Raw genomic sequence first — 19624 nt, 5'->3', positions numbered from 1 at the left:
TCTGAACGGGGTGGGGCAGATGGGGGTGATGCGACTTGAGGGGCTTTATGAGGTCTCCGGAAGGGGCGCAGGGGCAGCCCAGGGGAGGTGAGGGAGCGTTTTGCCTGCCGAGTTTGCGTTGTCTGCGCAGAAGTGAGGGATCGGTGTTCCTGGTTTGTCTGTGTCAGAGTCTGGCACGAAACCTGGTATCCAGCAGTAGTTTAACAAACGCACGTGGAAAGGCTGATCTAAGGCTGCCTGTCTGAGAACCGGCCTGGGAGCCCAGCTGGAGCCCACCATGCCCCCTGCAGGGGCTTCTCCAGCTCAGCCTGGTGTCCTGGGACGGGTCCAGATGGCAGCTGCCAGCTGGGGTGGCTGGATGTGAGGGGGGCTGCCCCAGGGGTGGCCGGGGGCTCTGGGGGTCTGCTTCTGTGAAGGGGGAGGGGAGTACCGGCCAGCTGCCTCCCTCTGGCTCCATGGCCGGTCTCCCTGGAACCAGGACCCCTCCATCTCTGCCATCTGCACACTCAGGCCAGGGCCGGCTCCCTCTGGCTCAGCCTCTGCCCTCCGGAGGTCTCTGCCGGCCCCGGGAAAGGGCCAGACCACCCTGTCAGCCAGAATTTACTCTCGATGGACTCCTGGTGAGCTGCTCGCAGCTTCCGGGCAGGCTGGAAGCGTAGGCAGGTGAGAGGCCCGACTGCAGTTGAAGCACACTCAGCGACTAGGGCTGCCCCAACGCTGAGGCCCAGAATTCGGGCGGGAGAAGCCCAGCCGAGGGGCCCGAAGTCCTCCCTCAGTGCACAGGCCGTTGCACCCGACTCAGCTCTGTACTAGAGCCTCCTGGCGGCCTTGGTCTCAGCTGTCCCCGGGGGGCCCAGGGTGGGAAAAGGGGGGTCCAGGCCCAGGGGCTGCCCCAGCACAGGACCGCCTGTCCCTTGGCCCGACGGTGGCCCTGTGGTCAAGCTGAGTGTGGCCATGCAGGGGCCTCACCCCCAGCTACAGCCTCTGTGGGGGACTTCTCTGAATTGCTAAGCCCACCAACTCGGCCATAGCCCTGTGCTGACCAGTCAGTGCCCCTTGACCTTTGGCTCAGACCAGAACAGGTTTTTCTTACCCTCAAGGGGAGTCAAATATATTTTTTAAAAAATGTATTTTTTTAAACAAGAGTTCTCTTATGTTTTGGCAAGTCCTTCAGCCTGACCTGTGAAGTGGGGAAGGGGATCCACTCTGGAAGTCTGAGAAGGGCGTGGAAAACAAGGCCTGGCACCCGATGGGAGCCCTTCTGCCTCCTGGCCACCCTGGTGGCACTTGTATTTTCCTGGGTCTGGTCCTGCAGCCAGGGCAGGGACGCTGGGATGGCTTGGCCCGCTGCTTGTTTGGTTTGGCAATTCCCCTCCCTGGCCTCCGTGATCGGGATCCACGATTCGCCTAGGTAGTTCCCTGTCAGCTCAGTCCTGACAGCGGCTTCCCCGGGAGCTGCCAGGCACTGAGGATCCGAGCTGCCTGCCAGTCACCAGCCTGCCTGTTAGCGGCTCGGTGCGCCCAATGGCCTCCGGGCCGGCTGTGCGCACCCAGCTGCCAGTCAATGCAAGGCAGGGGCCCCAGCTCCTGCCACGAAGCCTGCAGGGATCTCACTGGGTGTGGGGTATGTGTATGCGTGAGTGGGGTGTGTTTGTGTGCATGTGGGTATGGGGGTGCATCTGTGCATGCAGGGTGTGTTTGCATGTGCATGCATGGGTGGCCCCAGCACGTGTGCCAGCCACTGTGCCCCTGCCTGCATGCTTCCCGCTGCGTGTGATGGAATGTGCACCAGGCGGAGAGTGTGTGCTCATGGCCGTGCGGGCTCTGACTGTGCATGGCACCCAGCTGAAAGCAGCCAGGCCTTTCCTTGCCTTTCCTCCCTGTATTCTTCTGACACACAGGGGCCTGGAAGGAGCTGGGGAATGTTGCTGCCAATGAGACAGGCCTCGCTGTGATCCTGGCTGGCAGAACTGTGACACCCCTGGTGTCCCCCTCTTCCTCCCCTGCAGTATGCTAGCAGGGACACTATTGGGTGGCTGGCCCTTCACCTGTGGTTGCCATGGCAGGACGGTCACACCATTCAACACTGCGCATCCATTCACTCAACGGTGACTGAGCACCTGCGTGTGCCGGGCAGTGTCCTGGGTGCAGGTAACAGCGTCTTGCCATGCAGAGGACAGTCGTGGTCCTGTCCTCATGGGCTTACACTCCAGCAGGGAGTCAGGCACTGCACGAGAAATTCTAAGTGTGGTGGCAGCAAGAGGGGACGGAGCAAGCAATGGTGACGGCAGTGCCTGCAGGTCCAGGTGTCAGGGCAGCTGTCCCTAGCCAGGGTAGTGACAATTATTGGTGCCTGAGGGTAGCAGGGCAATCCCAGCAGAACTTGCCTCTCGAGGAAAGGGCATCAAATGTGGATGCTGGAGGGTGTCAAGAGAATGCAGGGTCATAGGGGCTGGCAGGGGCTGGCCAGCAAGGAGCTGTGGTCCTGGCCAGGGCGCTGGGCCTTATCTCCAAAGGGCCTTTCTCCTAGGAGGGGTCTAAGCTGGGGAGAGCTGGGAGAGTAATTCTGAATTTAAGGACCATTCTAAGATGAAGAGCTGAAGCAGAAACATCATCCAGGTGGGAGCACAAGAATTTTCACAATTGTCATGTGGACTTAAAATCTGCCAAAGTAGGTGGCAGACTTGGCCCAGTGGTTAGGGCGTCCATCTACCACATGGGAGGTCCCCAGTTCAAACCCCAGGCCTCCTTGACCCATGTGGAGCTGGCCCATGCGCAGTGCTGATGCATGCAAGGAGTGCCCTGCCACGCAGGGGTGTCCCCCGCATAGGGGAGCCCCACGCGCAAGGAATGCACCCCATAAGGAGAGCCTCCCAGCGCAAAAAAGAAAGTGCAGCCTGCCCAAGAATGGCGCCGCACACATGGAGAACTGACGCAGCAAGATGACGCAACTAGGGAAACGGACTTGGCCCAATGGTTAGGGCGTCCGTCTACCACATGGAAGGTACGCGGTTCAAACCCTGGGCCTCCTTGACCCGTGTGGACCTGGCCCATGCGCAGTGCTGATACGCGCAAGGAGTGCCGTGCCACGCAGAGGTGTCCCCCGCATAGGGAAGCCCCACGCGCAAGGAGTGCGCCCCGTAAGGAGAGCCGCCCAGCGCGAAACAAAGTGCAGCCTGCCCGGGAATGGCGCCACCCACACTTCCCGTGCTGCTGACGACAACAGAAGCGGACAAAGAAACAAGACACAGCAAATAGACACAGAGAACAGACAACCGGGGGAGGGGGGGGGAATTAAATAAAAATAAAAATAAATCTTAAAAAAACAAAAAATGACGTAACTAGAAGAAACACAGATTCCCCTGCCGCTGACAATAACAGAAGTGGACAAAGAAGATGCAGCAAATAGACACAGAGAACAGACAACCAGGGTGGGGGGTAAGGGGAGAGAAATAAATAAATAAATCTTAAAAAAAAAAAATCTGCCCAAGTCTTCTAAGAGCAATCCCTTGTCCCCGCAGGCCTCTCCCCACACAGCATTTGGGGATGCCTCTTCCACCTGCAAGAGGAGCCCTTGGTAGGGAACTCAGTGTCGGTGGCTGCCTGGGTGGGGGTGCTGTGTTCCTGGGTGGCCCTGTCCAAGTCCCTGAATCCTCCTTTCAAGGCTTAGAGACCTCTCCTGAGCCTCTGTCTATTCATTTGCAACAAAGCCCAGGGAATTAGACCTAGCCGGCTTTGCACACAGAATTTGCTCCTGTGTAATGGTGCAGGGTGGCTGGGTCACCGCGAAAGGAGAGGAAAGAGGATGTTCTGAGCTGTTTTCCTGCTTTCTTTGAAGTTCAATGAACGTGGCTGCCATCAGGATCAAGAGAGCCAGCCGATCACAGGCGCAGAGGCAGCCCCTGAATGGTGTGCATTTCCTGCGGAATTAAGACTCCAGCCTGGATTACTGGGCACGTGCTCCAGCTCCTTTTTGCAATCATGTAAGTGCTATTCCAAGAAACAAAAGCAGTGCAGCGGATGCCTTCAGCCTCCCAGCCTGCGTGGTGGAGACGAGGAGCTGCCCACCTGGGGAGGGGGTTGTGGGTCATCCTCCCTAGAGTTAACGATTCGCTAGCTGGGAGCCAGCCGCTCAGCCCACCGCAGCATCTTCTGCAGGATTAAACATCCTTGCTTCTAATGACTTGATTTACTTACGTCTGGAGGTTTATAGCTCCCAACAAAATATTGTGATTATGGCAACAAATCACACTGGGAGTTTTACAATGGCATGTTTCCCATTTGTTTGGGAGGTGATTACCGAATGACACGTGTGGGGCAGGGTGAGTGCAGAAAACACATGGTGTCAGGAGGGTGGGTTGGTTGAACAGGGCATATTGGAAGGGTTTGGATGCAGGTGGAGATGGCAAGGGTTTGGGGAGAGCCGGAAAGCCACAGGGTGGTACCATCCTGAGCTCTGGGGAAGGCAGGTGGTGACGGATGCCCTGAGAATGTCATTTCCAGCTTTCAGACTCTGTTTGCCCTGCTGCATCCCCAAGTAAGAGCAGAAGTGAGTGGAGACAGGGGCCGAGGAATCCATGGCAATCTCCCCCAAGGGCTGCACCTCTCCATTGTGCTCAGGATGAGTTCTGGAATACTCTGGGGCCATTTTCTGGGACATGGAAGGACTAAACTAGGATGGTTTGCAGAGCTGAACCCCTTGGGGAGGAGGGTGAGGTTCAGGCTGCAGGCAGGAGCCCTCTGGGCTGGGCTCTCCCACCAGACCATCAGCGGAAAGTGGTCTTTGCCCACCGAGACCTTGCCCTGAAGAGCAAGATGTCAGCAGGTTTAAAGTCAACCTCAAGGGGAAGCAGATGTGGCTCAACTGATAGAGCATCCGCCTACCACATAGGAGGTCCAGGGTTCAAACACAGGGCCTCTTGGCCCATGTGGTGAGCCAGTCCATGTGCAGTGCTGCCACACGTAGGGAGTGCCGTGCCACGCAGTGATGCCCCCCATGTAGGGGAGCCCCATATGCAAGGAGTGGACACTGCAAGGAGAGCTGCCCCGTGCAAAAAGCATAGCCCGCCCAGGAGTGGCACCACACACATGGAGAGCTGACGCAGCAAGATGACGCAACAAAAAGAGACACAGATTCCCGGTGCTGCTGAGAATGCAAGCAGACACAGAACACACAGTGAATGGACACAAGAGAGCAGACAACGGGGGAGGAAGAGGAAAGAAATAAATCTTAAAAAAAATAAAAAAATAAAGTCAACCTCAAGGTCTGCCTCCACAACTGGCTGAGATTGGACCCCAGCCTGGGCTCAGAAAGAAACTGATGGCCCTGCTTTCCCAGCCCCCATCCTCAGCTGAAGCCTTCCATCAGGCACTCTGTCACCTCTGCTCCTGACATCTGGGACTAGCTGGCACCATGAGGGGGATAGATTCTGGGAGGAGGGGTGAACACTAGACCACACGTCATCCACACACCACCCACTTACCACCCAAGCACCATCTACCCATACACCATCCACCACTGTCCACATACCTCCCACCCATGATCCAGGTACCATCCACCCACCACGCTACTGCCACCCACAGTCCATCTACTCATCTGTGTGCCATCAGCTCTGACATGGAAGACAGCACTTATGCAGCACGCCTCCTAATTAAATGTGCACAATCAGGGGCTTGGGCCACACACTTCATGGTGGGTCATGCTCCCCGCATCCCCGAGTCACCTGGACTGTGACCTCTTGTGATCCATTGTCTTTGATATGGCATCTTTGGGCTGTGGGGCTCTTCTAGGAACATGGCCCTCTGCCCCAGGAAGAGAGCACCTTGGCCTTTCCTGCAGGCCATGGCAGGGAAGGGGCAGGAGGCTGCAAGGAGATTAGGTGAGAGCAGGGGTTTGGGAGGGAGGGTGCGGGTTCAGGAGCTGGGTTCAGGGTCCAGAGGCTGGGGTCTGCCATGGAGTCTGGGCAAGGCTGGGACTGCACAGGTGGGTAGTTGAAGGGCAGGTATGGAGAAGCCACACGGCCATAGTTGGACCCCTGGTCCAGCCTTTGGCTGTGCCAGCACTGTGGGAAGCCTCTCAGGGTGGCAGCACAGGTGACAGTGGTGGCTGCAGCTCCAAATCCAAGGTGAGCGAGGCACCGGCCACCTCAACCCCCTCGAGCCCTTAGTGTACAACCCAGTCTGCTGGGTGAGAGGTTGCTTCTCTTTCCACCCTACGCTGAAAGCCATCTCCAGTGTCAGAAGACAAAATGTTCTGCCCATCTTTGATTACAAGGGCAAAAAAGAATGTGTTTGTTTTATGAAGTCTGGCAAATTTTGATAAGGAAACCTTTAGAACACATATTACGGAAACCTTTCTCCTTCCAGGCAGATAAGGAACAATGGTAACGTGTTTTAACCTCAGAAGCAAAAATAACCTTTTATCACCCAATTTAACAATGTTATTGGGAAAATATGTTAGGAGAATGTCAAATGCTATTTAAATGATAAAATATGCTGCCTCGGATGACAAGGATTTTAATTGCCACCATCAGAGTCCAAACACACTTCTGTCCCAGCTGGAGCAGACGCCCCTTATGACGGGTGTCGGTAACGAGGAGTGGCAGAAAGGGTCAGCCTCGGCTTCCGCCTTCTCCCCGGGACCTGCCAAGAACAGAGAGCTGTCTGCGCTCTACCGAGCTCGTCAACGTCTCGGCCTTGTGAAGTACGAATCGGTTCAGATATTAATATTAATCAGCTAACACATTAATATTAATCAGTTAATGTGTACTTCCTCAGACAACAAGAAAGGAATCTTGCTACGTGGTGGATCAGGGAACACAGGAAATCTAGGTGGGTTTCCTCACTACGCACAGCATCGAGAAGCCTCAGCGTCTTAGGCATGTGCACAGAGAAGGAAGTCGCGCTCACGCGTGGGCAGCAGCTAGCAGGAAACGCCCGATGGGAGCGAACTGAGCAGGGGCGGATGTTGCCCTCATCGGGGAGCAGGCTGGTGGGGCCGTGGTGGTGTGGGTGGCCCCCGCCTCCTTCAGATGGAGGTCTCGGGCAGCCCCTGCAGGGAACCCCACCGAAGCCCCCAGCAAGCAGGATACAGCGTCAGCAGGCACAGAAGGACCCGGCGGGGACCTCATCGCCCTCCAGGAGAGGACACAAGAGGGCACGTGGAGTCCGTAGTTACTCATGTGGCACCGGTGGGCTCCCCACTCTGGGCGGGGTCATGAGAGTTGATAAAGAAACGGCCCAGCAGGCCAGGCTTTGCCACCCCTCTCTTGCAGGAGAGGAACAAGTCTCAGGAAGTTAAGGATCTTGCCTTGTCCACACTGCTGGCCGGGTGGGGGACGGAGCCGGCATGGCAGACCCAACTCCTCCGCGCCCTCGTTCGGTGCCTGGAGACGGCGGGCTGGCCAGGGACAGGGTCACGCCGGGCCTCACGCTGCCAATACGAGTCGGGGTCCCACCATCGGTGGTCCTGGTCCCCGGCCGCCCGCTCTGGGGTTCCCGGGGAGGCCAGCCTGCTGGGCGGGGGAGCAGGGGGGTAGGGGGTGCACAAGGCAGAGATGCACCTTCGAGTTCTCTTTCCACTGAGGACAGACGCCTCACTGGCTCGCAGACCGCTGCCACAGGCAAAGGCACATCTGAGCACAATTAACATTTTAAGCACTAATTATTTTACTTGGGTGCCTCACTCTGAGGATCCTTCAATTTCAGTTTAATTGGAGAAAAATAGTCATCAGTTACTGAACAGTGGGAGGGCGGCTCTATACTTCCCCAACTCCAAGCAGAGCTGGGAATCATTTGCAGTGGGCGGGTCCCCGCTGCCACAGCCGGGCAAGGGTGGGGGGCAGACTTCGGGCAGCCTGCCTCGCCGGCCCCAACACCGGCTGGGAAAGCCCCACAGCCTAGTTAATTACGCGCCTTTTCACCTTGTTCATTTTGTTCCGTTTTCTGCAAAAGCATCTGTTGCAAGAAAACCAAGTGCAAGAGGAAATGGGGTTGATTATTAAGAGGAGAGCTTAGGACCTCCCCATCACTCCGCCTGCACTTGGTAATACTCTGGCTCACAGTGAAATCCGCAGGCTGTCCCTGGCATGGCTGGGGGTGGTTGGGGAGCTGGGCGGGTGCCTTTGCCTGCGGATGAGGGACCCAGGACGCTGTCCTGGGCGAGGCTCAGTCTGAGCCTGCTGGATGCCCCTGCTGAGGGGTTCAGGCCAGTGCCCCCCGCTGCCTTTCCCCTGCCTTGCAGGTGGGCAGCGGGTGCCAGGGTCTCCAGGAGAACTGCCAGACTTCAGGACTGACGCTGGCGGAAAACTAAAAGGAAGATTCTTTGTTTTGTCTTTTTTTACTGTTGTTCCCCTATGGACGATCAATTAAGAGAACCAAAACTTGTGAACTCCTGCCAGGGAGACTGGAGGTGGCCCCAGGCACCACCCAGGCAGGAACTCTGGCTGCCTCCAGGGACGGCCTGAGGCTGGGGTGGAGAGGAGGGCTCAGAGCATGGAGGCAGCCTGCGGCGCCGCGCCGACTCGGACAGCGCTGTCTGCTGCCCTTTCTGATGGCTTCGCCTCAGGCATGGGTCCCCGGGTCCACGCACTGAGGCCCTGGGGTCAGCCCCAGGAGGGAATGAGAGAGGCGTGGGGGAAGGAGGGTCCACCCTGTGGGGGTCTCTGCTGGGACCACAGCCCCTGGCAAGGTGGTCTTGTACTGAGCTCAGCCGTGACCCTCCCCAGACACATGGCTGGCCAAGAACACATCCTCCTGAAGCCCCTCAGTGGCCCTCCTTCTAGCCACGCCCTCTGCGACCCTCGTGACCCCACCACTGACCCACCAGAGTCCCCTAAGGGACCCCTCAGTGTCTTCTCTAGTGACCTTCCTCGGTGACCCCCTCTCTTGGGCTCCAGCCCCCGGCCTCTTCCTAGACCTGCCACCTCCTGCCTCTCTCAGTGCATGGGCGCCCCGGGGCCACCCCCAGCCAGGGCTCGAGGGCCGTGCCGTGCAGCTGGGGGTGGGCAAAGGGCAGGAGCCATGCAGAGGCCCAGAGCGCCTGATGCTGGCCGTGAGCCCGGCCCCCGGCCCTTCTGGGGACCCGGCAAGTGGCCCACCCTCAACAGGGGGCCCGCACCTTCCTCCCCCTGCAGGCTGATCCGGGTGGCCTGGGGCCCCAGGGAGGTCCACTGACCCCCACTGAATCGCAGAACCCCAAAGGAGAAACTTGGGTGGGCTGGCGGGAAGCCAGCCTGAGTGCACACTGGGGGGCTGTAGGGCCTGCCTGAGGGACCGCCCCCAGGACCACCCAGAGACCACCGAGTGGGCAGAGTCCAGGCCCGCCCTCGCACCGGCACTGCTGCTCACCAGCGAAGGTACCTGTGGGCACTGGCTGACTCCCGGCCCCCGCTAGCTGTGAAGAGCCGCAGTGTTTTATAATTATGGACGCCTGCAAGGTCAGTGTGATTTTGGCCCAACCTGACACACTGGGGCACGTGGCTCTGCCCACGGTTGCATAGCTGGTAAATGGCGGCGCTGGGGTCTGCACCCGGCTGTCCCCGGCCCCGGGGTCTGCTCGCCCACCCGCCCACCACCTGTTCCCGGGGCTGCTCAGGAGCCCCGGGGTGCCGGGCCACAGGCTGCTCTCACCTGCTCTCCTCAGAGCACGCGGTAGCCCTTCCACGCCAGTCCTGGCTGCTGCGCCTCCCTCTGCCCCGGGGGCCTATCCATGAGGGGGCGCTGCCTTTCCCTGGGGCAGTGGTCCCCCCTAGCCGGCTGTGCTGGTGTCTGGATCCCCGAGAGCCTCCACGGAGCCCCAGACAGCAGCAGCTCCCCTGCCTGGAGCCTCCGTTCCACCATCTCCATAATGCACTCAAAGATGGACAAGTGTCCAGGAATAAGTGAGGATGAGGATGAGCTGACAACGGGCATGGAAAGGAGCCTGCACGTGTGCTGCTGGTTCCCAGGACGGCCAGAGCCTCTGGGTGCCCCAGCTGGGACCCCGGCCCAGACTTCCTGGGGAGAAGGAAGTCTCCAGGCAGGGGGAGTTGGTGCTGCTGGAGGGGCCGTGGCCGTGGCCCAAGCAGCCGCGGTGGCAGCAGAGGTGTAGGCGGCCTCCTGGAGCGTGGGCTGCAGGACTGAGCTGACCCAGCGGTGGCTGTGGTTCCACGTCTTGCCGTCTGTGGGAACTTGGTCCATTCTGGAGCCATATCCTGCATTCCTTCCTGTGGACAGTGCAGCTGATAACGGGGGCGATGGAGAGGGTTACCCTGATGCATGTGGAGTGGAAAGCAGAGTGCCTGGGACTCTGGAATTAGAGTAGATTTTTCCAGGTCCAGATGCTGAGTATCGGCCAGTGGGAACGTCTTGGCTTTACAGCCCTGCCAGGCCCAAAGAACTGTCTTTGGCTGAGTGGAGGGCGGGCAGGGGCCTCCAAACCGGAGGACGGCATTCTGGGCCCTCGGCGGGCGGCGGCACTGGGCAGCCCCTCACTGGCCTCCTTCTCTTGCGTTTCCAGAGAAACAGACATCTCCACCCACAGGGGCGTGAACTTTGCTAGCACACTCGAGTGCAGGGGGAGCCAAGAGAGCCACCTGCAAGCTGCTTCTGCGTCACCAAAAAGCCACGTATCAGTGAAAACCTTTTCAAAGTTTAAGAGGTGGGAGCGGATGTGGCTCCAGCAATTGGGTGCCCACATCCCGCATGGGAGGCCCTGGGTCCAGTACCCAGGGCCTCCTAAGACAACAAACAAGATGAGGGAGCCATGTGGGGGCAAGGGGGTAAAAAAAATCTTAAAAGAAAATAAAGAGGATTATGAAATCTTTAAAAACGAAAGTTTAAAAGGCTTCCTTGGGATGGTTTCTGTCACAAAACATTTCATTCACGCAAAAAGAAATATGTAACACATAATATACACAGTACAAGGAATGAGAAAGCAAACACCGGGTCTCCACCACACAGTTTAAGGAATAGCTCCTCTCAGACATTCCCTTCCCGCCCCCACCAAGACGACCACGACGCTGAATTCTGTGTTTAGCATTCCCTCACCCTTTTAGATGGCTTTATTGTACACATTTACACCTCTAAGCAGCGTGGCATTTATTTTTGCAGGGCAGCTTGGACTGGGCCACAGAGGGAATGTTTACACTACAGAAATAGGCAAATGCTACCTACCAGGGCTCAGCCCCCTCCTGCCAGGAGCTGGTTTTCCAGCACACAACGGGGGTGGGGCATGGGGGGACATGACTGCATGCCATGCTCAGGGGGAGGGCGGCCCCTTCCACGAGAGAAGGCTCCTGTGGGCTGAGGGCAAATCTCTGGTGAAGGGTGAGCTATGAGCCCTCAGCAGCCTATACCCAGAGCCCAGGGGCGGGCACACTCGCCTGGCAAAGCGGATCAGGGCAGGGCACCCAGAGCATCTGCTACAACAAATTATAGCATAGGCCAGCCTAGAAGTGACCCCACAAATCTGCCCCCTCATTTTTCATTCTGCAGTCCACAGTATTTACAGGCCATTCCCTGGAGTCAAACACATGCTCACCAGAGCTCTTCCCAACCTGAAATTATTTATTACTTGGCATTCAGGGAGGAAAAGCAATTTTCTCAAAACGTCCAATGTCATGATATATAGTCCGTTTGACATGCATGTGCCAAAACCAATGGCTCCGCGGGTCTGCCCCTCAATTATTATGACCCAGAATTAAAAAGGAGAATTAAGATCGCTTGGCAGGATGCTAAAGGAAGTGGCAGCCAAAGAAGATGTCCAGAGCATCTTCTGGGAAAATACATGCCTCAGAAGCAACAACAAAACGCACCAGTTATTGTTTCCTAGGGGTCTTTTGTTACACAACACTTGCCTCCTGGTTCGTGGAGTCCGCCCCCAGCCCAGCCCCCAGCCGCAGGGCTCCGCGCAGGCTCCTGCCTGAGCTGCACAGAGGAGAGCACTGCCTGTGTCCTGATAGGTTGTGACAGTAAGCCAAAAGAACAGGTGGATGGGTAAACAAATTGTGGTATATCCACGCGATGGACTACTACTTGTCAACAAAAAGAGACAAACTGCCTGCACCCATAACAAGGCTGAATTTCACTAACATTATGCTGAGTAAAATAAGCCAGCCATAAAATAGTACATTCTGTAAGCTCTCACTCGTATAAAATTCTAGAATGAGCAAACTAATCTCTAGTGATGGAAATAAGATCAGTGGCTGCCTGGGGCGGGGATTTAGGGGGGTTGAGTGAGCAGGGGCCTGAGGGAATTTTCTGGGGCAACGGAAATTTATATCTTGATTGGGGCGATGGTATGCAGTTGTCAAAACTCACTTACAATGAATGTTTTCTTGTATAAATTGTACCTGAATGAAGCTGATAAAAAATTGGGGGAACATATTTTAGAACTCTAAAAAGCCAAATAAAAAAATACCATTTCAGTATGCAGAGATCTTGCTTGTATCCTAGACATGATACTGCGATACCTGGAAGGAAAAGGTTTTTTATAAAACTGAAAAAAGAAGTGAATTCAGTAACATCCCCTACAGCTGATGGGTGATATCCCCAAATAAGTAAAGCCATTTGATAAAACGGTCCTAAAGTAGATGGTCGGCATCTCTTGACTCAGGGGGGAAGGCAGGCCAGGTGTGCATGGGGTGTGAGCTAGAGGTGAAGGCTGCAGGGAGGTTGGGTTAAGGTCAGAGAGTGGGATGATGGGGCTGTGCAGAGGACGCGGTGGAGAACACTGCAACTAACAGCTCACCGCTGAGGCACCCTCTGGAGCAAGCTGTCGTCTGAAGAAAGCCACCTCCCCCAAGGTCATACCTCAACCCCTGGGCCAGCCTGAATCCAGCCCCTGGCTGATGTGGACATAAAGTCCCAGTCCCCTTATCCCAGTTCAGGACAACTCCCAGGGCCCTCACAGCTCCAGACCTGCTGGCATCACCCTCTGCCAGTTCCTCCACAAGGACATCCCCAGTACATGCCCCATACTTCCACAGAGTCTGCTTCCCAGGTGTTTTAGATTGCTAAAAGCCACTGGATCAATATACCAGAAAAGAGCTGGCTTTTCCATCATTCCAGAAGATGATGCTACTATCGTACACAATGGCAGTTCCGTGGTCTCTGCCTTCTCCTCCAGCCTTCCTTCCACCCTGAGCTCCGTTGTGGGCAATCAGGCACATGGCTCGTCTCTCCTTCTCCTCTGGGCCTCATTGCTTCAGCTTCAGGTGGCTCTGTCTGTGGCTTTTCTCTCACTCCCAGTTTTATTAACATGTGGAGGCTTCTCTCAGTCACTGCAGATTTTTTCCTGTGTCTGTGGCTTCTTAGTCTTCCATTTATAAAGGACTCCAGTAAGAAGATTAAGATCTATCTTGGTCTTGCAATCTAGTCAAAAGTGATCTAATTCAAAGGTCCCTTAACTGAATCTAATAAAAAACTCCCATCTACAATGAGTTTAAAAGCATAGGAATGGATTAGCTCCAAGGACAAGCTCTTCTGGGATCCACCCACCTTCATATTGTCACACCAGGAGACCTGAAATTTGCTGCCAGTGGTCTGAGAAAGCAGATGCTAAGGTGAAATTTTAGAATCAAATCACCTGCCAACCAGCTGGCAATGAGGATCCCAGAACTGGCAGTAGGTGGTAGCTGCATGAGGATTGCTCCTATGAACCAGTTTGGATTTCTCTATTCAGGGCTCCTAGGGTTTGCCTAATGGCTCCAAGTTCATATGTGAGCATTCCTCTCAGACCAGCTCTCTGTGAGGGCCAGCTCTCTGCTTGGGCCAGCTTGCTCTGTGGGCCAACTTGCCTTCACCAGGAGGCCCCGGGAATGGAACCCTGGACCTCCCATATGGTAGATGGGAGCCCAACTGCTTGAGCCACATCTACTTCCCTGCATCTAATTTTTCCCTGGCAAGAGGCAGCAATGAAATTGTAAACATTTTCACTGAAGGTGAATGAGGATGGCATACTGGTGGAAGGAAATGCACTGGAGTGTATGGGAAATGGGTCAAATAGTGACTTAGGGAATCCATTGGCTATTGCCTCTGTTGCAGCATATAAAGAAACTTTCATCTTTTGCAGCAAGTCCCCTTACCCCAGTTCAGGACAACTCTGGAGGGCCCTCCCAGCTCCAGACCTCTGGTATTACCCTCTGCTGATTCATCCACAGGTTTTGATCCAAGGGCATCCCATACATTTCCTATACTTCCTCAGAGTCTGCTTCCCAGGTGTTGTAGTTTGCTAAAAGCCACTGGAGCAGTATACCAGAAATGAGTTGGCTTTTACAGTTGGAGTTTACTGCAAAATGTTAAAATGTTAAAATCTGGAATTCCCATATTTCCCTGAGCCCTCTGGACCCACAGAAGTGTCTCATTCCTCCTTTAATTGAGGATATTGCAGAAGTCTGTCTTGCAAGACAACATGTGTCTCCCCCTTCAGGATCTGCCCCCACCTCTTTTCGACTAGACTAACAACAAAACATACCCAGGGAAGTGCTGGATTTACTAAGGCAGGAAAGGGATAGAACCCTGTGAGAGGTGAAGGGCCTCACAAACAGATACTGACAGGAGCCAGGAAAGTACATGGAGGATTTTGGTTCTGACAGTGCTAGAGAAGAGGGCAGGGCATAAGGTTCAATAAGGAGAAGGAACTGGGAGAGAAGCATGCTCCTAGGATACAGGATATAACAGTATGTCAAGGACCCCAGAAGATGATGCTACGATACTGCTAGGATGGCCCTTGGAAACTTGGAGAAAGCAACAGTTCTCACTAGATGAAGTGGAAATGATAGAATTGCTGTGGTAGAGAGTGGAGGAAAGAATCAAAAGGATCACAAAGCACGCACGCTGGAGGGGATATATTACACAAGGCTGGAGAACCCACCAGATGACTAAGTTTTGTGGGAGGGTCTGGAGAACGCTCCATTTTCTAAAGCAATATAGAATGCACTGTGAGAGGGATGCCTGCAGCAATGAGAAGTGTAGTAGTGGCGCTCTTCTGTGGGACAAGGTGGGAGATATCACAAACTGATATCAATGGGGGATGATAGGAGCCGGAAATAAGAGACACTGTAGAAGAACGCTTAACCATCATAAACAAGGTTTGCACAATTATCCTAACTAGCAGCAAAGTCAGTGTGGCAGCCAAGAGGAGCTCTAAGGAGGGCTATGGAGCTGGTTAATAGAACATGGCATCCCTAAGGGAAAGAAAGATGGTAGCCAACAAGGTTATTGACCAATGTAGACAACAAAAAGAAATCAAAGATGGATGATCAGAAAGCTGGGGGCAACTGCCATGATAAAAAGTCACACTTCCTTGCCTGGTTTTCAGATCCAGAACTCAGTGAATGAAGAAGAGAGTGTATTCCCAAGAGAAAGAACCCACAACATCAGGGCAGTGTAAATAGGAATGTTTCCCTAGACCTCCCCCAAAGTGACCTATGGCCATTTATTTGGATGAGTGTACACTGGAAGGAGAACAATACACATCTCTAGTTTTTTGACCAATTGATATTTACACCTGGAGACTTGACAGTGGAGACCCGAAGGCATATTAAGGGTGGGGGGAGGGGAGGGTAATAAATGGCCTAAGTCTTGTTAACATGGGTTCACAGATCCACCTGGTGACCATTTCTCTCAGTCCCTAGACATATAATTGGAATGGACACGTGGTAGTTGGCACCTTTGGGATAAGAGCTATTATAGTGGGGAATGCATTGTGGAAGCCTTTGAAAGTGTCCCTGTCCCCTGAGCCAAGATAGTAAATCAAAAGCATTATTACTTCCTGGGTGAATGGCGGAGATCACTGCCATCCTTTAAAGACCTAAGAATGCAGGGGGAGTCATCACCCTCAAATCTCCTTTTAATTCACCAGCCTAGACCCTACAAAAGACAGATGGGTCCTGGAGGAAGACCCACCTATTGAGTTGTAGGGCCATTCACAACCACTGTGTCAGATGTGGTAAATTTGCTAGAGAAGATTGATCTACCTTCATGTAAATGGGCCTGACAAATATGTGCTTTTCCATTCCTGCTAGCAATGAGTATCAGAAACAGTCCACACTGACTTGGAATGGACAATATACATTTACAGTTTGTTCTAAAGTTATTTTGACTCTTTTCTCCTCTCTCATAATGTAGTCCTGATAAACTTTCTGCAAACAAATGCCTGTCTCAGAGTCAGTTTTCTCAGGGAACACAACATGCAACAGACTGAAATGGGAATGCAGTTTTCCAGTCAGAGGCCAGGTTCCTGGCAGGATGGTAGTTATAGGCAAGAGTTGATTCAGGAACAATCATGGCACGGAGGCAGGACATGACTGAGAGCAAAAGGCCAGATCCTGGATGGGGTCTAAGCTGGACCAAGAAATGAGCAATTAGGTCATCAAAACCAGGCTGAGAGCACTTCTTGGCCTTTTGGCTAAGATCAAGTGTAGCATCTGTTCTTATCAGTTTAATATCTGATACGTCCTCTATCCGTGGACTTGGCCCAATGGATAGGGCATCCGTCTACCACATGGGAGGTCTGCAGTTCAAACCCCGGGCCTCCTTGACCTGTGTGGGGCTGGCCCACATGCACTGCTGATGCGCGCAAGGAGTGCCATGCTACGCAGGAGTGCCCCCCATGTAGGGGAGCCCCATGCGCAAGGAGTGCACCCCGTAAGGAGAACCACCCAGTGCAAAAGAAAGTGCAGCCTGCCCAGGAATGGCACCGCACACACAGAGAGCTGACGCAGCAAGATGACGCAACAAAAAGAAACACAGATTCCCATGCCGCTGACAACAACAGAAGTGGACAAAGAAGAACACACAGCAAATGGACACAGAGAACAGACAACTGGGGCGGGGAAGGGGAGAGAAATAAATAAAATAAAATCTTTGAAAAAAGAAAAACCAGGCTGAGGCGGGACACCACAGACATCTCAGAGAACAGGACCCTGAGGTGACTACTCAGCCAAGTGGAAGGGGAAAGCAACGACTTTTCAGGACCACAAACAGCTCCCAACATACGCCACTCACGGGTTTAGCCCCAGGCTCTGCTCTTTGGACTAGGAGGTCCCTGAAAAGGTAAGTTGTGAAGTCTGTCAACACTACAGACAAGCCAGGTGGGGTCTGGCCCATCAATATAATTCATTGAAAAGACCACAACTGGCTCTCAAAACCACAGACAGTTCCTCAAGGTTGTAAGTTCAAAAACCAAGCCGTGTATATGCACTATCACACATGACACCAGTTCTGGGTGAATACAACAATCAGCCAATACTTTATCCCTCAAGAGGCTCACTGTCAAGTGAGGAAGATGGGTTGGCCAAAATGTAATGGCCTTTAAGCGTCTTGAATCTCCTGAAATGGTGAACTGAGTGTGTGTGTGCATGTGTGTGTGAGAGAGACACACACACACACAGACAGAGAGAGAGACTGAGAGAGAGAGAGACTCCCAAAACGTTAAGATCCACTCCTCTGGAATCTTGGCTGTTTACCCTGCAGAGGTCTACGTGTCCACCTTAAACTCTCATTCTGAGTCTTTGCCAAAGCGATTCTCTCCCTGGGGAGGAAGACTTGATGGCCAGGGAAGGTATTTTCCACTAATTCTCTGAAGTCAAGTAGAACAAGGTGCCTGTCCCGGACCCAACCTCCCATGGCACATGGCCACAAGGCCACACAGGCCACAAGATCACGGGAGATCTGAATATCTCAGCCGGTGCTCAGACTTTGAACTTAGTACAGCACATGGTTTGAGTGATTCACTTGTGCAAACAAATACAGCCTTGAGGGAGGTCACTGAAGAGGTGCCCCTACCTTCAGAGATTGGGAATTTCCACTAAGGAGTCCCCCAGCCTGTTGTGAGGGACTGTCGGAGGGAGCTGCATGCGGTTTGCTCTTCTAGGAACCAGTTTGGGTTTCTCCACTGGCAGCTCCCAGAGTTTGCCAGATGGTTCCAGCACAGGCTTATATTTGCATATAATTCCAGGGACAAGTTCCAGGCATTGTTTACAAATTGATTGAGAAAATGTTTTAAAAATGCAGGTTTTTCTTTTTAAAGGGGGGCAACTTTTAAGGACGTAAAAGGAAAGTGGCAGGGTCCCACCCTTACCCTTGCCCCGAGTGTTGACCCCCTTGACTGCTCCAGCCACCAGCGTGGGGCACTGGCGTGGGGCACTGGGCTGTGGGGTTGCCTGGCCTCCACAGCATGCTTTGTTTGTCAGCCAGGACCTCATCAGATCATTTGATCCTTTGACTCTGAGAGATGCCCAGAGTGTGGATGTCAGAGAAGACAGATAACATTTTCAACTCTTACCGAAGCATTAAGGTACTACTAGAAGAAATGTGTTTTTCTAAAAATAGAAGGTGAACTCTTGGGAACGATGTTTTGGGGCTGATGGACTGAGTCTTAACTCCCATTTAACCCCCAAGCAGATCCACAGTTACACACTCCTGCATTCACAAATATAAGTACCACTCCAGGCTCATGCTGCGACATGCAGAAAGTAAATGAATGATTTAATTTCTATTTATTAACCAGCTCTAAGCACACAAGCTAGAACAGCAGGGTAATTTGGGACGAGCAACTACAAACACTGTCTGGGGTGTCTGAAGATGAGCAGACCCTCGGGGGAGGAAGACCACTGCTCTTCTGGTCCTGCTGGAAGAGAAGGGAGGGAAGGAAAGTCTCCTGCTTCTGTGCCTTCTGGGGGATGGGGGCTGACCTTCCTCTGCTTATCAGGACTCCAGCTTGTGGGAGTGGACAGAGGAGTCAGCTCAGGCTGGGAGTGGACTGGGGAAAAGCACTAAACGGAGACTTGAAACCTCCACGAGCTTACATTCTCCTTGCTCTATTTCCACAGGTAGAAACAGCAAGGAAAGCCGAGGGCAAAATCCTGTACCTTTAAGTGATAAAAAGGTTCCTGAAGGAGGGCAGGACTGGAGAGGGAGAGCGTTACTGAATTTCCTTGGACACGGCCACACTCAGGAGTCCTCCAGGAAGGCAGAGGAGGCAGGGCACTCACAGCCTAGATTAACCCTGGCAGTTTCCTCTCCTCCCATCGCCCCCTCTCCAGCCAGGGAATGGTTGACACAGTCACCAAAGAATGTCGACTCCATCTCTCCAGCTGTCAAAGGAAAACTAATATTTACATAAGACCCACAGCACGAGGGCTTCTTACTGGCCTTCTGACTCATCTGGACTGAATTACTCTTGGCTTCACCGAGGACTGGAGTTTTGAAGTAACGCGGGCATGTGTTTAATCCTGTACTCCCTGCAGCCAACTGGTGAGGGGCATTTTGCCAAGAGCTCAGAGACAGGGTTTCTGAAAGACTGCAGATTCCTTACAAAGGACAAGACTACTTCTGCTTCTGCAGTTGGTTCCATTTCCCCAATTAATGACTCAGTGAGGGGCAGACATCAAATACAGCCAAGATTTCCCAAAGTTTTTCAGGGCCTTTTAACTTTGGCCAATCCATTGCCCTACCCTCTCACATAGGGTGATGGTGGATGAGGGATTCAGAAGCCCAAAAATAGCCCTGGGAAGTTTCAAGCAGTCAGAGAATGTGATATATTTATCTAGCAGAATGTTCTCTAGCTGCATGCCATATCCTCATCAAGAATGGGAAAAGGGTAATTGGATTTAAATGTCAAGATGTTCCTAGTGTAGGG

The 19624-nt window shown here is 53.6% G+C and overlaps 1 protein-coding gene and 1 pseudogene across 1 annotated transcript in view; one reads left to right on the top strand and one right to left on the bottom strand.

Moving 5' to 3' along the window:
• CHST8 (carbohydrate sulfotransferase 8) overlaps window positions 1-19624 on the bottom strand; it is a 119118-nt gene that overhangs the window by 6914 nt on the left and 92580 nt on the right. The gene's annotated exons all lie outside the window — the stretch shown is intronic.
• LOC111759412 (U2 spliceosomal RNA) lies at window positions 16371-16488 on the top strand (annotated as a pseudogene).

The sequence above is a fragment of the Dasypus novemcinctus genome, chromosome 18 (genome assembly GCF_030445035.2).
Source record: "Dasypus novemcinctus isolate mDasNov1 chromosome 18, mDasNov1.1.hap2, whole genome shotgun sequence".
Taxonomy (NCBI): domain Eukaryota; kingdom Metazoa; phylum Chordata; class Mammalia; order Cingulata; family Dasypodidae; genus Dasypus; species Dasypus novemcinctus.
Note: the sequence above shows the minus strand (reverse complement) of the source record. Positions and strands in the feature narration are given on the sequence as shown.